The sequence below is a fragment of the Rhinopithecus bieti genome, unplaced genomic scaffold, assembly GCF_001698545.2.
Source record: "Rhinopithecus bieti isolate Rb0 unplaced genomic scaffold, ASM169854v2 scaffold_76214, whole genome shotgun sequence".
NCBI lineage: Eukaryota > Metazoa > Chordata > Mammalia > Primates > Cercopithecidae > Rhinopithecus > Rhinopithecus bieti.
In genome coordinates, this window is record NW_016828275.1 from 241,566 (window position 1) to 266,657 (window position 25,092).

Sequence of the window (25,092 nt, forward strand, 5' to 3'; positions counted from 1 at the left end):
CCTACCACAGTGCACCAGACAGCAGAGGCTGTGGCCAACAATGTTAAACCAAGAAAAGAGCCTTTTTCCTGAGTGACAACACCCATGAGGTATTAGTCCATATTCACACTGCTATCAAGAGCTACCTGAGACTGGGTACTTTATAAGGAAAAGAGGCTTAATTGAATCACAGTTCTGCAGACTTAACAGAAAGCATGACTAGGAGACATCAGGAAACTTACAATCATGGCAGAAGGCAAAGAGAAAGCCAGGGCCGCCTTCTCATGGTTGCAGGAGAGAGTGTGAGCGAGCGGGGAACTGCCACACGCTTTTAAATCATCAGATCTAGTGACAGCTTACTCACTCACACAAGAACAGCATGGGAAATGGCCCCCATGATATAGTCACCTCACATCAGATCCCTCCCCTGACATGGGGATTACAGTTTGAGATGAGATTTGGGTGGGGACACAGACCAAACCATATCACCTGATTTGCCTGGGATAACCTTGACTTAGATGCCTGTTGTCCTGGCATCATTATCAATAGCTCCTTCCCTTCATTATCAAAAGTGCTCGGATTTAGGTGTTAAAGTATGTGGCCACCTGCTTTTTGGAGATATTTCTGTGAGTTGAAGAAGGCCAGGAGGTGGTGTCACTTTGTAGAATGTGTCACCGTGTAGCTCCCAGGGTAGAACTGAGGAACTCTTCTCTGCTGAGGTGCCTGAAACAGATGCAGAGTGCTGAGTGGAGAACTCGGACTGTTACAACTGGGGATGCAGAGCAGAACTGTCGGTTGGTAGCACCAGAAGCATCATCACAACCCACAGAGTGGAGCCCAGGAGATTGGCCATGCAAGGGATGACTGAAAGGCCTGTGCATGGGAGAACATGTATAAGACACCCCACAAACCCTCGAATGTAAGGGGAAACTGGGTGGAGGCAGAGAACCATGGCTTTGCTATTGGAAAGTGGTGGGGTTGTTGACCACATCTTTCCCAGCCCAGAGTACTGTCAAGCTCATCCCTTCATGCCCTCCAGGTGAACATGGAGGTGTGTGCAGTGTAGGAAGAGCATAGGAACAGCGGCACAGGCTTCACAGCACTCTTGGACTTTCAAGCGATGCTCCCAGTGGAGATCTTTCATCAGGCCCAGTCGCCAAGCTCGTTCTAGGCAATGTGTCCTTTCTGTCGGTCAATTCCTCAGGACCCTCTGGTGGTCCCTTTGCTTCTCTCTACCAGTCTCCTGCCCACAACTCCAGTGAGATCTCGGGGTTACAGAAAACAGTTTCCCTTTCCTGCCTCTGATTTCTTCTCATCTAGACACTCTGTCTAAACTCAAAAATTCCTTTTCCCTATGGCCTTATATTTCATCAAAATATACATATCAAATTGTAATATTTTATGGTTTTATTTTATTGTATATTTAAATATATCTTATATTTTATTAATATTTATATTGAAATATAAATTTATTTAAAATCAGCAGACAAATTCTGGACATACTCTTCACCTACCCTCATAGCTCCATAAAACACAGAACCAACTTCCTGTTTAAATGGAAGAAAGAGAGATGGAAAATTATAAGGAGAAAAATAGTACATTGATTTCCCATAACAAACTACCAGAAACAAAGTGACTTAAAACAACACAAATTTGTTATTTTACAGTTTTGCAGGTCAGAAGTCTGGGTGGGTGCGGATGGGTCCTCTGCTCTGGGTCTCATGAGTCCAGAATCAAGGTGTTGGCCACCCTAGGCTCTTACATGGAAGCTTGTGTGTGTGGCAGGGGAGGATCTGCTTCTAGGTTCATTCAGGCTATTGGTACAAATCAGTTCCATGTGGCCATAGGTACCTCTTTCCATCCTGGCTGTCAGCTGGATGTCATTATCTGCCTTTAAAGGTTGCTGGTTCCCCAGCTCATAGCCCCTGTAATGGTTAATTTTATGTATCTTCTTGACTGAGCAACAGGGCACCCAAATATATGGCTAGACATCGTTCCAGGTGTTTCTATGAGAATGGTATTGGATGAGCTTAGCATTTGAATCAGCAGACTTAGTAAAACAGATGGCCCTCCCTAATGAGGGTGGGCCTCATCCAATCAGTGGAAGGACTAAAGAGAACAGAAGACTCACCCTCTCCTAAGTAAGAAAGAATTCCTCCTGCCTAACTGCCTTAGAAATAGGACATGGGTAAAGACTTCATGACTAAAACACCAAAAGCAATTGCAACAAAAGCCAAAATTGACAAATAGGATCTACTTAAACTGAAGAGCGTCTGCATAGCAAAAGAAACTATCATCAGAGTGAAAGGGCAACCTAAAGAATACGAGAAAATTTTTACAATCTATCAGTCTGACAAAGGTCTAATATCTAGAATCTACAAAGAACTTAAACAAATTTACAAGAAAAAACAACCCCATCAAAAAGTGGGTGAAGGATATGAACAGACACTTCTCAAAATAAGACATTTATACCCCCAGCGAACATATGAAAAAAGGCTCACCATCACTGGTCATGAGAGAAATGCAAATCAAAACCACAATGAAATACCACCTCACACCAGTGAGAATGGCGATTATTAAAAAGTCAGGAAACAACAGATGCTGGTGAGGTTGTGGAGAAATAGGAACACTTTTACACTGTTGTTGGGAGTGTAAATTAGTTCAACCATCGTGGAAGACAGTGTGGCAATTCTTCCAGGATCTAGAACCAGACATACCACTTGACCCAGCAATCCCATTACTGGATATATACCCAAAGGATTATAAATCCTATGTTTATTGCGGCACTATTTACAATAGCAAAGACTTGGAACCAACCCAAATGTCCATCAGTGATAGACTGGATAAAGAAAATGTGGCACATATACACCATGGAATACTATGCAGCCATAAAGAAGAATTAGTTCATGTCCTTTGCAGGGACATGGATGAAGCTGGAAACCATCATTCTCAGCAAACTAACACAGGAACAGAAAACCAAACATCGCATGTTCTCACTCATAAGTGGGAGTTGAACAATGAGAACACAGGGACACAGAGAGGGGAACATCACACACTGGGGCCTGTCGGGAGGTTGGAGACAAGGGGAGGGAGAGCATTAGGATAAATACCTAATGCATTCAGGGCTTAAAACCTAGATGATGGGTTGATAGGTGCAGCAAACCACCATGGCACATGTATGCCTATGTAACAAACCTACATGTTCTCCACATGTATCCTAGAACTTAAAAGAAAGAAAGAAAAAAGACTTTTTTTTTTTTTTTTTTTTTTTTTTTTTTTTTTTTTTTTTTTTGGTGATGTATAAATTTAAATGCACAGAGTGAGAGTGAATATGAGCATATATAACATCCCAATTAACCTTAGTGACTCTCTAGCACTGAGAAGCCACTTTAACCTTAATACCAGCTGGTGACCTTGGCCTGAATCTTCAGAAATCGCTCACCTAGTCAGACAGGGTATCCTCACTATAATGCCATGAAGTTGCTGGGGCAAAGTGGTAGGAGACAATGGAGCTGAAAGAGAAGAGGGGATGATAGACAGAAATCTTGGAGCAATATCCACATTCTTTAACTTGAATTGAGTATGTAAACTAGAAGCTTAAAAGTAGAGGTCAGTGTGCTCTCAGGCAGTTATTAAAATTATATTCTCAGTCTTCTCCCACCCAGTATTGCAAAGCTGTTTTTGTAGGAAAGAAAGCAATTCATGTTTCATATCTGCTGTCATTATAAAAGAAGTCACAGCTACAAGTCTAGACTTTTATGTTTCTTTCACAAGGACTTGTCCTTATAAAATAATCATTGTTTTATGCCAGCTCTGCTTTATTGATCTACTATGTACCTGAAATTATTTAGATAGGGGAAATAAGACTTTCTTCTCTTTCCAGCATGCAGGGAAAAATTGTCCTAGACTCCTGAGAATATTATAAACATCTGATATTAGAAACACATTGGAGTTACATTTTGTATTTATCAAGATCAGTTTCATATATGCCTCATATTGAAAGATTTTACTACTTCCCTCATTAAGAAAAAAAAGTTATACCTTCAGTTACAAGTCATTTTGTTTCTACAAAATAAGGAAAAGAAAGACAGGGTAAAGTGAAGGAGGAGGAAAAGGAGGAAGAGGGAGAAGAGGGGAGTAAAGAGAAGGGAGAGGGAGTAAAGAAAGGGAGGAGGGAAAGATACAAGGAGATAAAGAGATAAAGAAGGAAAAAGAAAAAGGAGAAGAAATTATTTATAGTTATCTGGATTTTATAGTTCTCCTATGAGCAGGTGGTTCATATGAGGAAGCACAGGGGTTAAAAATATTTATGGCAATGACTGTGGAGTCACCAGCTAGTGAGCACTGGCCTGGAGGGAAAATTCTTACATTCTCTAGCCTCAGCTTTTAATGGTGCTTCCATGATTCATTGTCCTATAACCAAATAATTTTGGGGGTAGTTCATGGCAGATGTCCCTGGCTATAAATCATTTTTATATGCTCTAGGAATCACTTCTTTTTATCTGTCTTACAGATGAAAATGTTAAGTGTAGCTTTCAGGTGCTAATGTACTACATTCGTTAATATTGATAGGAAGGTAAGCCCTCTGTGACTCAATATTAACCTTTAATATTTATTTTATTACTTATGCAAGATAATTCAATGACCCATATTTTTTTTGATGAGTGTGGATTGCACTTTTTCTTGCTTTGCCTTCCTATCTGGCTGTTGTCACAAAGGGTAGCCAATTGTACTGGGGTGTGAGAAGGAGGCCTCCGCATGAGAAGCCCATGTTAGCTGATTTATCTTTAATGCTTTCTCCAAACACTATAATTCACCCAAATTAGATTTTGAACATATTTTTTGCCCCATGTGAAGTATCTCCTTTTTTTCTGGTTACTTGCTGGAATGGAATTCTAAACTGTTACACTTTCAATGTCTTCCAGTGTTTCTTCAGAGGTATTTATGTATTGAACAAAAAGTTTTCAGTCCAGATCAAAAGGATCATTTCTTATGTCATCTCCTAAGAGTTTTATAATTTTGTATTTTACTCTAAGTCTTTAATATACCTGAAATTGATTGATTTATGGTGTAAGGTAAATATCTAATTCAATTTTTCAAATGACTCATTTAAAAGTTAGTCCCAGATTATTTATTGAAACGTTGCAAACCCAGAAATAAAGCCACACATCCACCAGTATCTGATCTTTGATGAATTTAACAAAAATAAGCAATGAGGAAAGGACTCCCTATTCGGTAAGTGGGTGCTGGGATTACTGGCTAGCCATATGCAGAAGAATGAAACTAGATGACTACGTATCACCATACACAAAAATTAACTCAAGACGGATTAAAGACTTAAACTTAAGACCGAACATTATAAAAATCCTAGAAGAAAACCTAGGAAATGCCCCTTCAGGACATTGGTCTTAATAAAGAATGTATGACTAAGTCTCCAAAAGCAATTGCAACAAAAATGAACATTGAGTCCGGTGGCTCACGCCTGTAATCCCAGCATTTTGGAAGGCCAAGGTGGGCAGATCACCTGAGATCAGGAGTTCAAGACCGGCCTGGCCAACACAGTGAAACACTATCTCTACTAAAAATATAAAAATCACCTGGGTGTGGTGGTGCATGCCTGTAATCCCAGCTACTCGGGAGGCTGAGGTGGGAGAATCACTTGAACCTGGGAGGCTGAGGTTGCAGTGAGCTGAGATTGTGCCATTACACTCCAGCATGGGTGACAGAGTGAGACTCCACCTCAAAAAAAAAAAAAAAAAAAAAAAAAAAGGGAAAATTGACAAGTGGGGCCTAATTAAACTAAAGAGCTTCTGCACAGAAAAAGAAACTATCAACAGAGTAAACAGATAATCTACAGAATTGGAGAAGTATTTGCAGATTATGCATCCAACAATGGTCTACTATCTAGGATCTGCAAAGAACTTAAACAAATTAACAAGCAAAAACCAAATAACCCCATTAAAAAGTGGGCAAAGCCATGAACAGACATTTCTCAAAAGACACACAAGCATCCAAGAAACTTATGAGCAAATGCTCACCATCACAAATCATGAGTGAAATGCAAATCAAAACCACAATGGGATACCACCTCACACCAGTAGGAATGGCTATTATTAAAAAGTCAAAGAATAACAGATGTTGGTGAGGCTATAAAGAAAAGGAAACACATACACTGTTAGTGGGAATGTAAATTGGTTCAGCCAGCGTGGAAAGCAGTTTGAACATCTCTTGAAGTACTAAAAATAGTGCTACCATTTGACACAGCAATCCCATTACTGAGTATATACCCAGAGGAAAATAAATCATTCTGCCAAAAAGACACATATGCTCATATGTTCACTGCAGCGCTATTCACAACAGCAAAGACATGGAATCAGCCTAGGTGCTCATCAATAGTGAACTGGCTAAAGAAAATGTGGTACCCATGCACCATGGAATACTATGCAGCCATAAAAAGAATGAAATCTTGTCCTTCCCAGCAACATGGATGCAGCTGGAGGCCATAATCCTAAGCAAATTAATGCAGGAACAGAAAACCAAATAATGCATGTTCTCACTTATAAGTGGGAGCTAAATATTGGGTACTGGACATAAAGATGGGGACAGTAGACCCTCAGGACTACTACAGCAAGGAAGGAGGGAGAAAGGCCAGGTTTGAAAAGTGTCCATTGGGTGCTATGCTTAGTACCTGGATGACCAGATCAATTGTACCCCAAACCTCAACAACAAGCAATATATGCATGTAACCAACCTGCACATATACCCCCTTAATCTAAACTATAAATTAAATTTTTCTAAAAATGAAAAAAGACAAAAGTTGTGCTGTGCCCATTGGTCAGCAGCAATAAGTCATGTCTCCCCGGTTTATGCTCCCAAACCACACAATCTTAATCTATATGTTTCATCATAATCCCCGATTTCTGGTAAACTGAGTTCCCCACTCTTTGTTTTCTCTTTTTAAGATATATGTTTTTTCTTGTCCTTTTGTTTCTCCATATACATTTTAGAATCAGTTTATTTTGTTCCACAAACAAACAATCAAACAGACAAAATCTGCCAGGATTTGGATTGGAATTGATAGATAGATCCATTTGTTAAAAATTAGCCTTATTATAATTTTGTGTTACACTATTTCTGAACATATCAATTTTGGGGGAGAGGGGAGTCTTTAACGTTTTCAAATAAAGTTTTAAGATTTTCCATAAAGTACAAAAGTAGCTGGATTTATTCTTAGGAAATTTTTATTTTGATACTATTATAATAGTATCTTTTAAAACTAAATTTCACAATGTGTAGAAGAAATGCAATTTATATTTACATCCAAACAACTCTAAGGAACCCAAATTATCCAGGCCATTCACTTTCTTAATAATTGTAATACTTTTTCTGTAAATTCTGGGATATTTTGATATAGATGATCTTATAATCAGCTAATAATTATAATTTTATTTCTTCCCTGCTAATTCTTTTACTTCTTTCTTATCTTCCTGTGTTGTATCCACTTCCAGTTCCACACTAAATGGAAGTTAATGTGGGTACTTTTTGATGTTCTTCATCTTAAAGGGACTATTTCTAATATATCACATTGAGTATAATATTTAATTTATTCTGATAGTCATACTTTTTCCCATCTTCTCTAACCTCATTTTGCTAAAATTTGAATGTTACCCAACACTTTTTAATGAAATTATTGGGATCATCATGTTATTTTTCTGTTGTGATCTGCTAATATGATAAAATATATTAATAGATCGTCCTATGTTAAACTACCTTTGCACGTCTGTGATAAACCTAACATGGTCATCATTTATATTCTTTGCTGGATTTAGTTTGCTAATATATTTAAGATTTTTACATCTATTATGTATTAATTAGGCTAGAAACTAAGCTACTATAACAAAGAGAACCAACATATATAGCACACATAAGACATTTACTTTTCTCTCTGGTACAGGTAAGAGTCTGGAGTAGGGGAGTGGTTTGTGGCTGGCAGAGCTGCTTTCTGTATTCAGTATTTGGCTTCCAAGTCATCATTATTTCTCGGCCAGTTCAGAGAATGGCAGAGAGTCCTGAACAGTCTTTATAAAAAGACGACCAGGAAATTGCCCTCCCCACACCCATTCATATCTCATTCACCCAAAGCTAACTTCATGGCTGCAGATACCTGAAAGTCAAACAGAAAAATATTTTCTGCGGCCAGGTGTCCATGAACCCAGGTTGTATGAAGTTCTGTGTGAATGCCCATCACTAACAGAAACAAAGGGAAACTTACAGGCGGGAGACAGTTAACGGTTTCCAACACATACGATCATGAGAAAGACTGCACTGTGATTTGTTTGTTGTACTATCCTCAATTTGGGTTTTGACATGAAGATCATGTTAGCTTCTTCCCCACCCCCCACCAGAAAAAAAATTAGTTTGATAAATATTCCATCTCTTCCTACTCTTTAGTATAAGGTGGGTGACTTTGTAACTTTAAAACAAACTTGGTAGGACTTAGGGGTAATAAGTACTACCTGGCATTTTCTTTATTTAATGATCCTGAATGCTCACTAGATATGGCCTTTCTATTTATTCTCGAGTCAGTTTTGGGGGATATTGGATATGTTTTGATATTCAACATCATCATTATAATTTTGTTCTAAACATTCTCTAAATTTTATCACAATTTCTTCTATAACCCGTGAAGTTCTTTTTAGAAGAGGAACATTTCCATAAATGCAAAATTCAAAATACCATCTATCGTATGCTACCTCTTATATAAGAAGAGGAAATTAGAAAAAAAAAAAAAAACGAAAAACAGGTATCTGCTTTTAATTTCAAAAACAACACAGGAAAGATAAATCATCAATGTTTTATTTCAAAAAAGTTTCTCACCTACAAGTGATAGTGAGAATTGGACTGGAAAAAACTTGGAGAGAAGGGACATTTCTCTTAATATACCTTTTTTGTACAGTTTTTACTTTTGGTGGCATGTTAATGCTTTATATACTCAAAAGAACAAAATCAACTAGGTTGGGAAGGGAGGAAAAACTAAAGTGAAAAGCAAATAGAGGCTGGGCGTGGTGGCTCATGCCTGTAATCTCAGCACTTTGGGAGGTCGAGGTGGGTGGATCACGAGGTCAGGAGATCAAGATCATCCTGGCTAACACGGTGAAACTCCGTCTCTACTTAAAAAATACAAAAAATTAGCCAGCATGGTGGCAGGCGCCTGTAGTCCCAGCTACTCAGGAGGCTGAGGCAGGAGAATGGTATGAACCTGGGAGGTGGAGCTTACAGTGAGTTGAGATTGCAGCACTGCACTCCAGCTTGGGTGACAGAGCAAGACTCCGTCTTAAAAAAAAAAAAAAAAATAGAAACAAAAAATGAACCTAACTTATTTCAAATGAATACCATAACCACACTGAGAGAAAATTTAAAAGAACTAAGTAACTCGTTAAAACAGTACATGATTGTGTATTCTCCGCATAGGAAAAGTTGTGGCACAAGAGCTTCAAACAAATCTGTCATTCTTTTTAGTTTATTTTGTTTTCTATGGTGGCATAGATAAAGCAATTCTGAAACAATTTATATTATGGGATCCAACCGGCAAGTAAGTGTGTCAATTTTGTGGGCAGCCAGGTTTGTCATTATGAAAGAAGGGACATACAAATATGTAATGAGGGTGAACAACAAAGAACCCTGTGAGGCCAGACGCAGTGGCTCACGCCTGTAATCCTAGCATTTGGGGAGGCCAAAGTGGGCAGATTTCTTGAGCTCAGGTGTTCGAGAGTAGCCCCAGCAACACAGTGAAAACCTGTCTCTACTAAAAATACAAAAACTAGCCAGGCATGGTGATGTGCACCTGTAGTGCCAGTAATTTGTGGGGCTGAGACAGGAGGATTGCTTGAACCCAGGAGGTCAAGGCTGCAGTGAGCTAAGATCACACCACTGCACTCCAGCCTGCATGACAGAGTGGGACCCTGTCTCAAAAAAAGAAAGAACCCTGTGGTATGGATTGGAGTTGTAGCAATCAGTGTAAATTCATAATTTCTACCATAAGCATACTTGTGTAGGTAATGCATGTAATATGAGCATATGCATACATGTATGTGTCCACATAGGTATATATTTGCCTGTGTGTGTATATATATGCAGATATTTTCTAGCTCTATTCAATAAAAAGGCCTAGAAACAAAGACATCCTAGTAACTATGAACACACCTAGCACTCTGATCTTAGATTCTAATGCCATGCCTCACTAAAAGAAACTATGGCTCTGTTGAACAAGGGCTCACGACATTACTTTAAGAAGTAAACTCTGGGAAAAGAAAAACTTGATGAATTAAACTTAACAGAATTTATTTGACCAAAAAAAATGATTCATGAATCAGGTAGCACTCAGAACCAGAAGAGGTTCAAAGACCTCCACCCAGGAGCATAAGCAGTGAGCTTCCATAGGCTGAACATGGAAGCCAAGCAGAGAAGCCATCTGACTGGTTAAACAAGACGTTTGCCTTACTTGGACATGGTCTGATGAGTTGGCTGTCTGTGATTGGCTGAAGCACAGCTGTTTATGATTGGCTGAGATCTGGTTTTTTGTTACATAAATTAGACTCCTAAGTTAGATTCCAGTTTGTTTCAGTAATGCCTTAGGTTGCAGTTTCTTATACAGAAACGTCAAGTACAGAGACAGTCTTGGGCCAATGGCCTCCTGCTTATTTAACCACTCTCAATCATGTTTTTATTTGCAGGTTATTTGATTCGTCACTCCCCGACTCCATTGTCTTTAGAACGTTGTTTGTCTTTGGTATTGTGTAATTTTCTATCGTGTATTTACGTTTAACTTTATTTATACTACCTAGTATACATGGCACAAAATGGTATATAAATATTACAAATACATATTCAGTATAAAAATAAGGAAATTAGTCATTAATTCTTCAAATGTTGCTTCTGCCCCATTTTTTCTTCTCTTTCTGGATTGCCAGTATGATATGCTTTTTACCTTCTCACTGTGTTATCTATGTTACTTGTTTTTTAGATTTCTCATCTCTTTGTCTCCATTTTATTCTGGAGAATTTCTACAGTTCTAGTTTCAAATTAATTAATCATCTCCAAGTTATGTATAAAACTCTTATTAACTGAATTTTAATCCCAAAGACACTTTATACAGTGTCTCGAAGTTCTATTTGTTTGTTTCCTTTTCAAATATTTGCTCTTTTTTTAAAAAAAAAAGTCTCTTGTTCTTTTTATTCATGTCATCAAACTTGCTGGGAGTTTTTTAACCTATTAAACATAATTATTTAATATTCTGTGCTTGACAATTCTAATATCTGAAAACTTGCAGAACTTATTTTACCCTCGTTTCTTTCCTAATACTTGTGCTCTTGCTGCTGTTTTGTGATTGTTTTTTCATTCAGTCTCACAAGGGGAGTGTAATTTCTGGTTCATCCTACACTATGCAGGGAGACAATTCAAATGCCTCCTATTGCAAGATCTCATATGGGAGGTCTTGGATGAACTCTGGCTTTCTTTATGTTCTGCTCTGTACATTTCATTAGTTTGTGAAAATGGATGCTAAGTTTCATTCTGATGGTATATGCCATTGAAACCAAGGTCATCTTCAGTGCTTGGCTTACCTTTTAAATTCTTGCTTTAACTTGGTTTTGACCTTTCAGTCATAAACTATTTTTAGCATTTTATTTTGAATTTTTAGTTATTTTCAACAGGAGGGTTAGTCAAGATATCTGGCCCACCATACTGTTAGAAAGAAACTTTTACAAGTTGCCTGTATATATTTTAGTCAATCTTATATACTTATGGTTTATGTATTATTTCATTTAAAAAGAACTTAAAATGTACAGCTAAAATGCCACCTTACCTAACATGGTCATGTCACATTGAAAAAATAGTAGCAATACCAGGGCCAGGTCTCACTTCTCCCAACCCCTGCTTTAGTGTCTTTCTACAACCAAGGAATTGGCAATAAGAAGGGGTTAGGAGGGAGGTGTTAATCCAGGGCCTGCGATTTAATGCCATTGTAAGTGGAGTTTGTGAACATAATGCTCCTGGGCATGTGGCATACCTTCTGTCCCTGTGCAACTTCTACTGCGTTGAAACTCTCAGAGCCAATTTTCATTTTAGGTGTTTTCTTAAGACAAACCCTCAGTCTGGGAAATTCACCAAAACTCAGTTTCACATACAGACATACACTTGATTTCCACCAATGATAATATTTGGTTAGACTCACTTTTTTGTTAAATATATATATCTCTAGCATGAGACAATGTAAATCATAATTAAATAATATTTTCTGATGATTCTGTGTGCACCATTGTCTTTAACAAACGTGTATTACCCATTGAATGGTTGTATCAGAGTTTGACCAGCATTTTGTTTTCAGTACATTCATGTTGCTTCCAACTCTTTTCTCTTACAAACTGCGCCTCTGTGAATGCCTCTATACTTCATCTTTACTTAATATCTTTAATTATTTGCTCAGAATAAATTCTCAGAATTTAAATTGTGAGTTCATAGGGCATGCGTGTTTTTGAGGCTTGATAGTTCCTGCCCACATGGCTCCCTGAGGAGTTGTGTGAGTTTACCTTTGACGGTGGCCCACAGAAATGTAGTGATGGAGGCTGGCTTTTTAAAGGTGACATACTCAGAGCTGATCCTTTGATTAATTTCTAATGAAACGTTTTTCATGAGTTTTTTTTTGTCTGGCTCTTTCCCTGGTTTAAATTGATGAAAGGTATGCTATAGCACTCTCAGTATTATGCCTGCTTAAAGATCTTACAAAATATCCAGGCTTCCCTGTTCCTTTCACTTTACAAAAATTTAGTATCTGAGAGTTACTGCAGTTTCTCAAATTACAGACACATCTTTGCTTTGACAAAACCCTAACCATCACACGCTGACTAGCAGTCTTTGGTAGTTTCATCATTAATTTGAACTAAATAGCCATGTCACAGTAAATAAACAGACTATTTTCCTATTGTTATCTCCTCGACTGATCGTTTGTCCACAGATCCACTGGTGGTAATTCACAGTGAGACCTCTGTCACTAATGTGCTCTAGCAAGACTATAGCTTTTCTGACACTAATTCTGCTTGGATCTGGTCACATGAGAGTCCAGGGATATGATTTCTAGCAGATAACATTGAAATATTGATCTTATAAAGTAAACTGGAGGTTGGCCACACAGCATGGTTTTAAATTTGTTTCCCCTTAATAGGAGACAGGATTTTTGTTCATTAGATATCTTGCTGTCCTAGGGTTAGACCCCACTGCCTAGCTCTTCCTGCTGTTGTGATTATGCTGTGTAAAATGACATTTCTACATAAAGAGCTTTTGGCCGGGGGGAACATACCAGCTAGTATAGATTTGAAATGGCTATTTCTTTCTCACCATGAATGGAAAGACATTTTAAGCATATGTAACTCCTTCACAAGCTAACATCTGTCAATTGCACCATGTACAACTTCATCAGCTGGGAATTAAAACCCATTCATAATACTCCTATTTGCAAACTTCTGTCTTTGAGGCTATTGAGGTTGTATATTCTACTGCAAAAGAAGAAAGGGCTAGTATGCTGAAGAGAGCCTCAAATTTTGAAGTTAATAGTTGAAAATTGCATGGGGGTGGCAATTGCATGAAAGCTAATTTTCCGAGTAGAAGTTGGGAAACTTGGATGTGCAGCCCCTTGAATCATTCCTGATCTTATCAAAGCTTATCTTTTCTTAAACATTGTATGGATTTTTCCGGTGGTTTATGTTATTTATTTGGTTACAATGAGGACCTTTCAAAAAGATTTTATGTTGACTTTCCTTGTGGATTTCAGCCTAACAATATCAAAAATATTAAATTTAGAGGGTATCAATCTCATAAAAACTGAGTCAGAAGAAGGAGGCCAATGATTACTCTTAATTTGGTATGAAATTGTAACCAGACTCATAAATATCTATGTGACCTATAAAAAAGCAGCATAAAAAGCAACAAAATAATGGCATTTGCAGCAACCTGGAGTTGGAGACCATTGTTCTTTTTTTTTTTCCTCCTGAGATGGAGTCTCGCTTTGTCGCCCAGGCTGCAGTGTAGTGGCATGATCTTGGCTCATTGCAACCTCTGCCTCCTGGATTCAAGCGATTCTTCTGCCTCAGCCTCCCAAGTAGCTGGGACTACAGGCAAGCACCGCCACAGCTGGCTAATTTTTGTATTTTTAGTAAAGACAGGGTTTCACCATATTGGCCAGGCTGGTCTCGAACTCCTGACCTCATGATCCACCTGCCTCGGCCTCCCAAAGTGCTGGGATTACAGGCGTGAACCACCGCACCAGGCCAGAGACCATTGTTCTAAGCGAAGTAACTCAGGAATGGAAACCCAAAAATCATATGTTCTCACTTATAAGTGGAGCCAAGCTATAAGGACACAAAGGCATAAGAACGATATAATAAACTTTGGGGCTTGGGAGGAAGAGTGGGAAGGGGGTGAGGGATGAAAGACTACACATTGGGTACAGTGTACACTGGGTGACAGGTGAACCAAAATGTCAGAGCTCACCACTAAAGAGCTTGTCAGTGCAAACAAACACCAACTGTTCCCCAAAGCTGTTGAAATTTTTTAAAAGAAGAAGCAAAGAGAGAGTCTACCCACTGATAACAAGAGTTTAGATAAAATGCTTCTGCATTTTTTTAATAATTTCAACTTTTAGTTTAGATTCAAGGAGTATGTGTGCAGGATTGTTATCTTGCCATAGTATTTGTGCAATTATATGTTTTTATTGTAGAATTGAAGTCTATACTTTTGTTGTTCTTTGGAAGAAATTAAATAGTTGTAATTTTCAGAGTAAGCTTATAGAATTGATTTAGGTAATACTCAAAAATTAGAAGGATGCAGAAGAATCACCTGTGAGATTTGTTTAAATTGCAGATTTTGGGGTGCCATCTCTCATAATTCTAATCTGATATACCATGAGTGGAGCCAAAGAATCTACCTTTCCAGCAAGCACCCCCCAAAATTCTGAGTTGGGTGGTCCCTGTAACAGAAAACACTGTAAAATACAATTATAAAATTAAGGAAAAGAGAAGCCATTTTGTGGAATATATAAATGAAAAGTCTTGTTTTACTATATAATTTATTTTTATAATTAAGGGATGTTGTCAGAGTGCTGATTCCTTAAGCAGCAAAGCAGATAATACTGTGAAAAGTATGTATGTTCCAGGGCCAGAGTTTCTTTAAAGACCACTCCTGCCTGGGACTCAGTGGTCACTTGACTGTCATCATCCTGCCTTATAACTCTTTGCCTTCCCCTCTAAATGGGAAAATCAAAAATAGCAAAGCCTTTCTACCATCTGGAGACACTGAATATAAGGCAAAACAATCATGAAGTTGCTTTGTAAATCTAAATTGGTGTCATTAGATTCAACACTCGGAGAATGCTTACTTCTCTCCAAATCGTCAAATTTAATACACCATAATCACAAGTGTGCAAGCTTTAAAGTCAGACCCTAAACTAGATAACTGTAGCCTCTTAGAAGTCTTGAAGGGTAATGCTAGCTCACAGTCACGTTACATGTAAAGTAACCCTGAAAGATATCATCTTAAAGCCTGTTAGAAAAAGAAGTGTCACAGCTTCACTTAGCAGTTGTGTGCTTTAGGGCTTGAAATCGTGCAGCAGAATTCAGCGTTCCTAATCCAAGCTGTCTAAGCCACATTCTATAGCCTATGCTTGAGAGAAAGACAAAACCTGCTCACCACAACTCACACTATCCTTGCATAGACTGAAAAGTGTTAAACTTTCTCTTGTTCTTGTTGTTGTTTTAATGCCAAATATAAAGCCAGTTCCCCTGGCCTTCTCACATAAGGCCTCAAGAAATATGCCATGTTTATGTATTTTGTTCCTTGCTTTTTTCATTCTAGGCATTAAGATGTAATTTGATGGTGACAGTGGCTGTTACTTGTGAAATATTTCTCTAAACTCTGTTTCGATTGTCAAGTAAATGTTCTTGCACACCTTTTTAAAGCCTACTAAAAATTTGTCAGGAAATTTCCTCATTAGTTTTACAGTGTAACTGTGGCAGACCAATTTCATCTCCCTGGTCCTTAGTGTCCATCAAATAAGGAACTTGAGCTAGATGCTGCTGATTTTGTTCTTTACATGCTCCTGAAATTATTTACTGTAGAAATCGGATGGGCTTAACCCAGAGTAATTCTGTGGCAATGAAGGACTCTTTTTTTTTTTTTTTTTTAAATAATCGTCATTGGTTCCTCACCCTTTTTGTTTTTTCTAACATCAGATATTCTCTTCTGATGATGAACTTTTGTCAAGGAGAGGCAAGAGGAGGAGTGGAAGGAAGGAAGAGAGCAAAGGACAGTGGGAGGGAGGGAGAGTAAAATGGAAAGCAGTGATCCCCAACCTTTTTGGCACCAGGGACCAGTTTTGTGGAAGACAGTTTTTCCATGGACCAGGAGTGAGGGGGATGGTTTCCAGATGACTCAAGCATATTACATTTATTGTGTACTTTATTTCTGTTATTATTACATTGTAACATATAATGAAATAATTATACAACTAACCATAATGTAGGAACCCTGAGCTTGTTTTCCTGCAACTAGACAGTCCCATCTGGGGTTGATGCGAGACAGTGACATATCATCAGGCATTAGATTCTCATAAGGAGCATGCACCCTAGATCCCTCACATGGACAGTTCACAATAGGGTTCACACTCCTAGGAGAATCTAATCCCGCAGCTGATCTGACAGGAGGCAGAGCTCAGGTAGTAATGCAAGCGATGGGGAACAGCTGTAAATGCATATGAAGTTTCATTCACTTGTCCACCACTCACCTCCTGCTGTGTGGCCTGGATCCTGACAGACCATGGACTGGTACCAGTCCATAGCTGGGGGGTTGGTAACACCTGTTGGGAAGGAATAGAATGAGAAATAGAGAGGGGAGGAATACAAAGAAGGAAAGAAGGCCTGGCATGATGGCTCATGCCTGTAACTCCAACACTTTGGGAGGCCAAGGCAGATGGATCACGATGTCAAGAGATCAAGACCATCCTGGCTAATATGGTGAAACCGCATCTCTAATAAAAATAATAAAAATCAGCTGGGCGTGGTGGCGCGTGCCTGTAGTCCCAGGTACTTGGGAGGCTGAGGCAGGAGAATCATTTGAACCTGGGAGGTGGAGGTTGCAGTGAGCTGAGATTGTGCCACTGCACTCCAGCCTGGTGACAGAGTGAGACTCCATCTCAAAAAAGAAAAAGGAAAGAAAGAGAGAAAGAGACAAAGAGGGAGGGAGGGAGGGAGGGAAAAGAAGGAAGGAAGGAAGGAAGGAAGGAAGGAAGGAGAGGAAGTGAAGGTAAGGAAGGAAGGAAGGAAGAAGGAAGGAAGGATAGGATTCGTGAGGGAGGAGGATAGTGAAGAAGGTAAGGAAGGAAGGAAGGGAAGAGGAAGGAAGGAAGAAGATGTAAGGAAGAAGGGAGGAGGGAAGGAGGAAGGAGGAGGAGGGAAGGAAAGAAGGAGGAGGAGGCGAGGGCAGGGAGGGAGGAAGGAGGGAAAATATTACAGTCGAAATAACAGCAGGAGTAGATACCCCAGATGCACAGTTAAAAATTAAACTTACCTTGTTTGTGGTGCCTGGTGTACTCTTTGCCTGAGGGGCTAATAAAATATGGTGCATTGAATCCAAGTTTCCCAGGCTCCTCATGGTTTTGGGACCACACTCACTCTCCTAGTTTCTCCTGAAATATTTGATGGCTGTTTCTTTGGATGTTCCTTTATTCAGCATTCATTTTCATTTACAGATTCAAATTTCATAGCCTTAATTGCCTGCATTAGTAGTCTGGTGAGATGTTTTTCTTTATCACTGTTCCATCTCTTTCAGTGGAGAACCCTGGGGACTTTATTGGAGGCTATGCGTGTGGAGTTCTCGGTGTAGCCTTTGAAGAATGTATCTTGATTTAAACCTCCTTGATGTTCCCATGGATTTAAAAAGATACTCAGATTGCAATTCCCTGTTGCAGGATATAGAAAAGTAGCTTCTAATTTATGTGCTCTTCCTGACACAGTGGAAGCCCTTGTCAGGGACGGCAGGAGAGCTGAAGATTACATGGACTGGAATGTCTGCCGATCTCAGCAACATGCCACTTCCTGCTTGACCTGTAGAGGGTTATTCCAATGCAATGAGGATTTTAGGTTTGGGGTTATATACACACACTTAAAAAGACTGTATTATTATTTAGTCAAGGGATAAATTTTTCCCCTAGTAATCTATTTATTAGAATATTTTCGACCAGGCACAGTGGCTCATGCCTGTAATCCCAGCACTTTGAGAGGCTGAGGTGGGTGGATCACAAGGTCAGGAGACTGAGACCATCCTGGCCAACATGGTGAAACTCCATCTCTACTAAAATACACAAAATAAGCCAGGAGTGGTGGTGCATGCCTGTAGTCCCAGTGAGCCAAGATCGTGCCACTGCACTCCAGCCTGGTAACAGAGTGAGACTCCATCTCAAAAAAAAAAAAAGAAAAAAGAAAAAAAAAAAAAAATTCCGCAGAATGTGCCAGAAAAGAAAGTTGAAAATTTATGAAAGCAAGAGTTATATATCACCTACAAATACACAGCCAGCTTCCAGGATGTCACATCAAAACATTACCTCTAAATATTTCATTGTTGTTTCAGGATTTTGCCAGACAATTCCTATTTGCTTTAACAAACATAACTTCCAATTCACCACTGTGGAGAAGTCAGAGCTAGATAGTGTGAAATACTACATTGATTATATAGAATGCCAGTCAAGGCTATGATTCTTTTTCTACATACTTTATGATGTTATTTTGTCTAGTCTTTTATTTCCTTTTTGTCCTCAGCTACATTGATTGCCAAACAGCTTTAATCAGTTATCTCCTTCATTCAAAACTCTGTGTCCAAACAAGTTTGAAAGGAAGCAGAATGTCCATTTTTTTTCTCTTTCAGAATATGGAAGGTACCATTATAGTATAAATAAAGTAAACTGTGCTTCTTAAATTGTGCATCATGTGTCTTAATTAAAATACATACAGAGTTCTTTGTAAGTTCCCCACCTACCACCTCAGTGCCCAGTAATGAAAATTTAGCCAATAACAACATACAGAGCATTTTTAATTAGAGAGCCTCATATATTACAGAAGTAAATTTAGGTTTCCTATACCATTTATATTCTCCTTGTTCTTAGATAAAGCAAGACAGCTAAATGTATTTTTTTTAGTTCCAATATGTGAAAAGTTTGGGGATAACAATATTAGCCTTAGGGCTACACCTAGTCTTGATTTTAAAAAACTATATCTTGAATACAACTTACATCAAATAAATTCTCCAATTTGGAAAATATATTAAGAATCTCCCTTTTAAATTAAATGTGGTAATTACTACTAAGATTAGATCCTTCATATTTTTGTGAGTAGAGTACCTACAATTATAGAAACATTATGATTCTAATTCTAGTTATAATTCAACAGGAAGTCATCATCCAATATTACCAATTTAATGTCTTTTATGCATAATAGTTTCTGAAACAGTGTCCATCATTTTAGCAATTGTGTTATATTAGTACCACATTTCTAATTCACTAAGCAAATAACCTATATGGCTTCTTTTTTCACATTTTTAAATGAAGTACTTAGGTTAGATGCTCTCTGATATCCATTTCAACCCTAAAATTTTATGATCTTGTGTTCTGTGAGATAAGCCATCTTGTCTTTTGTATGATCCCACCTGCTAACTCATATGTAGTCCTCTCCCTCGTTTCCAATAGAAAACATCAAAGTTATTTTATAGATGGGATAGTTTTTTTTTAAATCTAGTGAAATGAAGATAAGAAGGAATCAACTGAAATTTAAGCAGAAGAGAATAACATTTAAAATAAACTTCTAACTTAGAAGGAATTTGAATCATCTCTGATATTTTGCTCCTAGAATGGTGTAGTTGTGGTTATTTCTAGAACACAAGTGTCCATATTATATTATATCTCATGGTCTGACCCAAGCAGTCATGTGGAATATAATGATTCCAATGAAATGATGCCATGAAATATGTAAGGCAGCTGTTCTTTAACACTTTCATTGATATAAATATTATTCTCCTCCATTTGGGCATTCTTTCTAAGACACCATGAGCATTTCTAAGGGGATAGAATCAAGTTATAAGAAATAGAATACATAGTTCTTCTTCTATGGTGATATAGAAGATATAGTTTATATAGTGATGTTGAAGATATAGTGATATAGTTTGGCTCTGTGTCCCCACCCAAATCTCATCTCAAATTGGAATCCCCACATGTCAAGGGAGGGAACTGGCAGGAGGTAATAGGATCATGGGGGTGGTTTCTCTCATGCTGTTCTTATGATATTAAGGGAGTTCTCATGAGATCTGATGATTTAAACATGGCAGTTTCCCCTGCTCTCTCTCTCTCCTGCTGCCATGTATAACGTACCTTGCTTCCCTTTCGCCCTCTGTCATGATTATAAGTTTCCTGAGACCTCCTCAGCAATGAAAAACTGTGAGTCAATTAAACCTCTTTCCTTTTAAAATTTCCCAGCCTCAGGTCATTCTTTAGAGCAGTGTGAAAATGGACAAGTACATAAAAATTGGTACTGGGAGGAGGGCACTGCTATAAAGATAACCTGAAAATGTGGATGCAACTTTGGAATTGGGTAATGGGCAGAGGTTGGAACTGTTTGGTGGGCTCCGAAGAAGACAAGAAGATGTGGGAAAGTTTGGAACTTCCTAGAGCCTTTTTGAATGGTTTTGATCAAAATGCTGATAGTAATATGGACAATGAAGTCCAGGCTGAGGTTGTCTCAGATGGAAATGAGGAACTTACTGGGAACTAAACTCTGTCCAGTTTTGGTACTTGGTGCCCTGTGTCCAAGCCACTGCAGCTCTGGCTGTGGCTAAAAGGGGCCAAGGTACAACTTGGCCTATTGCTTCAGAGGGTGCAAGCCTCAAGCCTTGGTGGCTTCCACTTGGTATTGGGTCTGTGGGTGTGCAGAAGATAAGAGTTGAGCTTTGGAAACCTCCACCTAGATGTCAGTAGATGTATGAAAATGCCTGACTGTCCAGGCAGAAGTCTGCTGCAGGGGTGGAGCCCTCGTGAAGAACCTTTACTAGGACAATGCAGAGGGGAAATGTGGGGTTGGAGCCCCCACACAGAGTTCCCACTGGGAAACTGTCTAGTGGAGCTGTGAGAGGAGGGCCACCATCCTCCAGAACCCAGAATGGTAGATCCACCAACAGCTTGCACTATGTGCCTGGAAAAGCTGCAGGCACTCAATACCACCCTATGAAAGTAGCCACAGTGTCTGTACCCTGCAGAGCCACAGGGGCAGAGCTTCCCAAGGCCTTGGGAGCCCACCCTTTACATCAGCATGCCCTGGATGTGAGACATGGAATCAAAGGAGATTATTTTGGAGCTTTAAGGGTTTTTTTTTTAAATTTGTATTAATTTTTCTTTTAAGTCAGAAGTGGGATTTAAAGAAGCTTTAATATTTAATGAGTGCCCTGCCAAGTTTTGAACTTGCACAGGGCTTGTGGCCCCTTTGTTTTGGCCAATTTCTCACATTTGGAATGGGAATATTTACCCAATGCCTATAGCCCCATTGTATCTTGGATGTAACTAACTTGTTTTTGATTTTTTTGTTGTTGTTTTTTGTTTTTTGAGACGGAGTCTCGCTCTGTCCCCCAGGCTGGAGTGCAGTGGCTGATGTCGGCTCACTGCAAGCTCCACTTCCCAGGTTCATGCCATTCTCCTGCCTCAGCCTGACGAGTAGCTGGGACTACAGGTGCCCGCTGCCATGGCCGGCTAATTTTTTGTATTTTTAGTAGAGATAGGGTTTCACCGTGTTAGCCAGGATGGTCTCGATCTCCTGACCTCATGCCCCACCTGCCTCGGCCTCCCAAAGTGCTGGGATTACAGGCGTGAGCCACCATGCCCGGCCACTTGTTTATGATTTTACCAGGCTCATAGGCAGAAGGGATTTGCCTTGTCTTAGATGAGACTTTGGACTTGCACTTTTGAGTTAATGCTGGAATGAGTTGAGACTTTGGGAGACTGTTTGGAAGGAATAATTGGTTTTTAAATATAAAAAAGACATGAGATTTGAGAGGGGCCGGGGTGGAATGGCATGGTATGGCTCTGTGTCCCCAACCAAATCTCATCTGAAATTGTAATCCCCATGTGTTGAGGGAGGCACCTGGTAGGAAGTGATTGGATCACGGGGCGGTTGCCCCACTGCTGTTCTTGTGATAGTGAGGGAAGTCTCATGAGATCTGATGGTTTAAAAGTGGCAATTTCCCCTGTACTATCTCTCTCTCTCCTGCCACCATGTAAGATATGCCTTGCCTTCCGATTCACCTTCCACCACGATTATAAGTTTTCTGAGGCCTCCCTAGCCATGTGGAACTGTGGATCAGGTAAACCTTTTCCTTTGTAAATTATCCAGTCTCAGGTCATTCTTCATAGCAGTGTGAAAATTGACTAATACAAATAGCTAACCTAAAAATGTGCCAGGCACTACTCTGAAATTCTGATAATGGTTCTTACCTCAGTACTCATGTCATTCCCATGGAAAGGAAAGGAAAGTGGAAAAGTGTGATGCAGGTAAAAGCATCTGCACCCTCTGACATTGTGATAGGAAGATCTTTCTTTAGAGATAGATTTTTGCTTAGTTCATTCATTCGTTTTATTTATAGCACTAACTGGTGGAGCTGCCCTCTGATTCCTCACTGGTCACTTCCTAACTCACCACCCCCATACTAGTCATCCCAGGAAAACTGAGCTGCACAAAGCCAGTGCCTGGGGTTCTTACTGCATCACCTTTCCCTCTGTGCAGATTGTCTGTAACATTCTGATGTGCATTTTGCATAATTACCGTTTGCAGTTTCCTAGCCAGAGGTCCCATATGAAGTGAAAGTAGAAACTCATTTTCTCCTTGGATTTCTGTGCTCCAGGGGAACTTCACCTTGAGCCATTTTTAAATTAGACAACCTTATTCTAGGAGTTTCCAAAATTCTCCTTTTTGGTGTGACTGACATTATTCAGGGCCCTCAGAGTAGACTGCAGAGCTTGACACATAGACTTCAGCAAAGATTCCCTGCTGACTCCATTGACCCATTCAAGACCTAGTGATTTCCTTGCCAGACCTAGTGATTTCCTTGCCAGCCAGGTTCTTTCTAAGTAGACAGTCACTCGTACCCAAGAGGAGGTTTGCATGGGAAGCACTGTCCCCCAGGGATTAGTATCAGGCTATCAAAGCACAGTATTTTTTGCAACCTAGATGAGTTAAATCAAGACCAAAAGAAAAGCCTTTTTCCTAATTCTTTAGATTATTTATGACCTCCTTCCTCATCACCACCCCCAAATTCTTATCCTTTAATTCTGAAACTGACTTAAATAACAGATTCTCTGTCATAGGCATTTCCATAAGGTTAAGATGAAGTAACCTGTTTAACAAGTATTTCATTAGAGTGAATAAAAAAGGAAGACTGAGAGATTCTAGTAAAAGTTTTTTATATAATTTTAAATGGTTTAGAATAACGTCACAATATCCTGCTTAAAAAAAGATCAGTCCTTTGTGGAAGATGTTATTAGTGAAGTCCTTGAAGCAAGTGGTGGAAAATGACTTTTTCATTACTTCAGAGGCAATATTAAAGGGCCATGAAATTCAAAGCTCCCTTTTTTATCACAGACATTTTTATGTCAGGATTTAAACATTTTCCTACTCGACATTCCTCTAACAACTATAGTTTTATATGAAAGAATTGTTATAATTGGCCTGAATCATAGTATGATTATTAAATGATAGGCATCAATTAAACTTATATTTAAATTGAAGATATTCACATCAGATAAGAGGAAAGTGTGATTATCATTAAATGCATAAAATGTATAATCGGCTTTGGGAGTACACTTTAAACCTATTAAGAAGATAAAATGTGATTATTTGTTGGAATATAAACTGTCACAAAAGTTCTTCTGCCTATTTTCCCCTGCTCACTGTCACTAAGCAGAAATAAGATGTTTTATATATGTTTTCCTTAATTTTAATATGATTATGGGAGTGCTTTATGTAGATTATCATGTTGAGGCTATTAGCATTTAGCAACAAGAAAAAACACAAAGAGGAGGAATGCTGGAAACAGTAACACAGAATTGCTCCTGTGAACCAGAGTTGCTAACACACTTGTGTTCCCCAGAGTTAACCATTTCATTTCCAGAATTTTGCCATGTGATATTTTTATAACGTTAACGTGGATGCAATAATGAAATAACAATGAGCTGATTAAGCACTTAGGAGCTCAGAAATTATGTGCATTCATTGCTTTTAAGTTTAAAGTATTATTTGTTTACCTGCTGGGATCAGAAGAACTCAAAGAAAAAAAAAAACAGATTTACAGATTTTAATACCAATACTTGTTTAAAGCAAACAAATAAAAAATTCACTAAATTCACCAAATGATTACCTCATCACATTCATACATTTTTCACTTGAAAATGGAAAAGTTCTTCATTGATGTTCCGTGTCTTTACATCCACACCTAAAACATGAGCAAATGGCTTTTTTTTTTATGTTTCTCTAATATATCCTTGGTGGCCATCCCAGGTATTGATAAGTGTTTCTTGGGGTGACCCAACTTAGGCTACTGGGTAGCGAGCCTGAGTCAATGATCATGATAGTCTCCTACTTCTTGCCGTAGTGACTGCCCAGAGGTGATTGTGTGATGTAATTTTATTTAATTAGAATGAAACCCTGAATTCTTGTTCAATGTTAAAGACAGAAATGCGACCCCTCTAATCACACCACGTGTGTTCTGGAGAGAGGTGTGTATTTTGGGTTCTAGCTGCAGCAATTTGATGATTCCAAGAGAAGGCCAGCTTGAAGATGAGGCTGATCCATAAAGGATGAAGGAGAAGAGAGAAATGTAGGGGCATGGAAGAACCAGGCCTCTAGCTGAAGTGCACCCACCTCCTCAACTTTTTAGTTTCAGTTACATGAGCCATTTAAGGTCCTTCATGACTTAGCCTGATAGTAGTGGTGTTGTATTACTTACAAACAAAAGCACCCTATCAGATACAGAATTTGGTAC

The 25,092-nt window shown here is 38.9% G+C and overlaps 1 long non-coding RNA gene across 1 annotated transcript in view; it reads right to left on the reverse strand.

Moving 5' to 3' along the window:
• Nucleotides 1–592: 592 nt before the first annotated feature.
• Nucleotides 593–25,092, reverse strand: part of LOC108523700 (uncharacterized) — a 30,125-nt gene continuing 5,625 nt past the window's right edge. The window contains exons 2-4 of the long non-coding RNA XR_001883869.1: nt 17,593–18,128; nt 3,422–3,491; nt 593–702 (exon numbers count right to left, since the gene is read on the reverse strand). This is a non-coding gene — a long non-coding RNA (uncharacterized LOC108523700). The remainder of the gene's footprint in view (nt 703–3,421; nt 3,492–17,592; nt 18,129–25,092) is intronic.